Below are 4,295 nucleotides of genomic sequence, written 5' to 3'. Positions count from 1 at the left end.
TGGCTATATTTATCTCTGTGACTATGCAATATAATTGCGCACATGTATCGCATACTCGTATAATTATTGCTGTTGCAAAGTATGCTCTCTGATTACGATATAAGTTGCATAGCATTGAAGTAAATCAGTGCAATATATTAACTGAAAGTGAAAATCTTTAAATGAGCTCCACATGACTTGTCTCAGATACTTGCTTGACTCTAGGTACGAAGTGCATTCACCAGCGAGCAAATAATGTCAATTTCGTTTCCCGTCAATGTATTTCATTGAAAATAATCATTTTTTATTATGTTGTGGTCGAAAACTAGACAATAATGTAATAATTTAGATCGTTACATATCGTAAATATGTTTCAGGAAATCTCTGCTCCATATCAATTACTGTCATGTGGCTGCAAGCAAAATGATACTTTATTGTCTAATAGTTTAAATTTTATTAACTATTAATTTGAGTTTCAAATCGACTATTAATTTGAGATGTGATTACTGATTGATATTTAATTACTGTTATTAATTTTATTAAATATACTTCGAAATTTAGTGTAACTTTTTCAATAAAATTGAAAGTATAAATATATTTAAATGCAATATATGCTATACTATAGTGTATATTGTCAAGAAAAAACTTTAATTGCAAAATTTAGTAATATTCTACTTGAATATTGAGATAGCTTGCTTCGCGCTCTCCTATTATCAAATTGATACTATAAGGTTGTTCGGAAAGTAATTTCGTTTTTCCCGACAGAGGATTTAATTGTATTTTTTTGCACCCAACTTCACACTTAAGCCGTATAATTTTTATATGCTTTGACAGCTCATATAACAAGGCTTGTGTGTGAAAAATTCCAATTAATTCTACGTAGTAGTTTTTGGATGGCGCCCTTTTAAATATGGGTAGCAATAAGCAGCATTTTCGACATATCTTACTGTTTTACTACAGAAAGCGTATAAATGCTGTTCAAGCCAGAAATAAATTGACCGATGTGTATGAAGAGGGTGTGTTGACAGTACGTCAGTACCAGAACGGGTTCACTAAATTTCGATGCGGCAATTTTAATGTCGAAGACGCACCACGTTCGGGAAGGCCGGTTGAAGCTGATAAAGACGTGACAAAGATATTAGTTGCTACGAATCGTCGAATAACAACACGTGAAATCGGATTAAGGTCAAATTTATCAAATTCAACAGTTTATGACCACTTGAAAGGCCTGGGATTATTCTCAAGGCCCGATGTATAGGTTCCTCATACGAATACTGTCTTTCATTTTCACAAAAAAAAACGAAATTACTTTCCTAACAACCTAATATATATATTTTGTAATCAATTGCTACCATATATATTGGATGCTTTCAAATAGTTGAAAGTATTGGACAAACTTTCAAAGATTTGAAAATTAATTAAAAGGATTCCAGTTTGAAATAAAATAAAGAGTTTTTTTTATTTACATTAAAATTTATTATTTGAATTAATCTTTAAATTATGATAAAAAAAAATTAATTTTTAGCATTCTGGATTTAAAGTAAATTTCATAATTAGGGATTAGCATCTCTGGTTCTATGCGAAAAAAATACTTCAGCTATAAAAAGACGGAATATACAAAAATATAACACCTAAGATCAGCTATAAGATACTCCATCCAGTCCTGGGCTGCACAGAAAAAATTATAAAAGAAACAACAAAGTTTTTAATTATTTTTAATTAATTTAATTTTTGGCTGACCATACAGCTATTCAAATATTGTCCAATATCCAACATCAGAGCAACGTAGCAGGACGACTAGTGGATCATATACTACAGCAAGTTTTGCATATATTTCTTCAAATATCCACTATCACAGCAACGTAAGGGGACAACTAGTGTATCATAGGCTATGGAAAGTTTTGCATATATTTCTTTTTTCAAAATTCTTTTTTATTGCAACTATTTACTTGAATCAAGCTATCTAGCTATCTGTATTGCATATAAAGACAATAGCTTACATTGAATACAGTCATCCACATTTAAGATTTATTATAACAAGGCTGCCTAGAAAATAATATCTTGAAATAGTGGATTTTTTAAAATTATATATATATATATATAAGTATTTGTTCCAAGCAGCATGAATAAGTCAACTAGTTTTTGACTAGTTTTTCTATCGTTTGTCAAAGGAGCGACAATCTCTTACAGTAGAAATATGGATTCGATTTAGTGTTAATGAACTAATAATAAATTTAAATTCATCATAGAACTCTTAAGTTTATTTCAGTATAAAAGCATTTATTGTTTTATACTCAAAAATCTTTTAAGATGCCCTTAAGATCAAACGAAAGGTTCGCAAAAGGTTCTAGGTAGTTTTAAACCCTGAGGTTTTCATTATTTATATACGGCATCACAAAGGGCCAATAGGCCTAAGTGGATCCACTGGGGATCACCGGTATAACCTATAACCTAACCTAAGATCAAACTAGCTATAGTTTCCTATCTCATATGAAAGCAGTCTTCCCTGTAGTTTACTTCAAGAACTATATAAGCTAGAAATTTAATATTTTCAGAAATGGTTAACATTTTAAATAAATGTTGTTTTTATATGCATATATATGTAATAAAAAAATTTATGTACTTATTATATTATATTATACACACAATATATATAAGCACTCAAATGTTTAAAGCTTAATAATTTATAACTTAATGAACTTATATGATATAATTTATTTAACATGATACTATTTATATTATTAGTAAAAGGAATATAAAGGCATGTATTTTTAAATAATAACATAATCGTTTAAACATTTTTATTGCAGTTTTTTTTTTATATTTTATTTTTTTTATAAAATAATTTTTTTTCTTATTTTCGTTAATGCTATTAACCCTTGACATACGATTTGTGTTTTTTTTTTCTTTTTATGACCAACTACTTTAACTACCATTGAAATTATTATTATTTCTTCTATATGGAAATGTTTTGCAAACTACATATGTTGCAATTATGATATATTTTTACTAGTTAGCTTTACATGCTGCACGGAGCGGTGATAAAATATAAAAAACCAAGCAAATAAATTTCACAAAAATTATTTTATTAGTCAAAAAACTTTTTAACGAGCGGTCGTAGACCAGTGAGAAACTGGAAGTTTGTGTGAGCAACTATGAACGTGACATCATGTCGCACTGGGCCAAATAATGCAATACCAAAATAAACAGTTCGATACTCTTTTGACCTGTAAAATCTCAAAAGAAAAATAATATAAGTTCATTTAAATATGCAGAGGCTGTCTCCGGGTTTAACTCTGTAGTTGTTGTTTAAGATACATTCTCATGAAAAAAAATGTATGTACTATATTATTTACATATCTCTATAACATAATAGGAAGAAAGGTATTAACTACGGACAGTGTATGTTTCAGTCAAAATGGGCTGCCTGCTAATATTTTTTTCTTTTTATTTATATATTTAATTGCTTACTAATCTGATTTCAGTTGTTATGTTTAAAATGTTGTGATAATAGTTTCATATTATCTTATGTCACATTGAAATACAGTGGACCAAAATAGTTATGGAACATTTGAACATTAAAAAAATTTAATTTCCAAAGACTTACAAAAAATCACTTCAGTATTGGTTAAGAGTTGTCAAAAACATATAATCATATTAGTATTTATATATTAAAATAATTAACAATAAATTACAAACCAATAAACTTGATGTCACAGTAACATTCATAGAAAACTTGTTTTAAAATTAACAAAAATAATTAATTTTTCTTTATCTATATTTTGTGATTAAAGAAAAAACCATGTACCAAAGCTGTACATGTGACCAAATGTGCTGGTTTATATCATTTTCTTTTTAAGTGGAGATAATTTTTAACACACATATATCAAAAAATTATACTGTTCTTTCATACAAAGTCTCGACAAAGTCTCTAACCATTTGGGATATAGTTTATGTGGCAAATTTAAACACTTTATATCAATTTTTGGGTGGGTCTTTATTTGTAAATATTTTTTTATATACTAACTTACCCTATCTTATCTATACATGTTTTTTATTTTCGGATGCCAAACATCCCTATTATATTGTAGAATTATTTACATGTTTGCTATAACAATAGCATAATTCATAGCATGCGCATATTGATTTCTTTATGTAGGATGCTAAACATCCCTACTACATTTTAGAATTATCTAATTGTTGCGATAATATTAAAATATATCAAACGTATGTACACCCGAGACCATACAAGCGCACTGATAAAACTATGATTTTAAATAAAATTATCTCAACCCGTTGAAATGTAAAATATATTG

This window comes from Teleopsis dalmanni, chromosome 1, assembly GCF_002237135.1.
Source record: "Teleopsis dalmanni isolate 2A chromosome 1, ASM223713v2, whole genome shotgun sequence".
Classification (NCBI taxonomy): domain Eukaryota; kingdom Metazoa; phylum Arthropoda; class Insecta; order Diptera; family Diopsidae; genus Teleopsis; species Teleopsis dalmanni.
Note: the sequence above shows the minus strand (reverse complement) of the source record.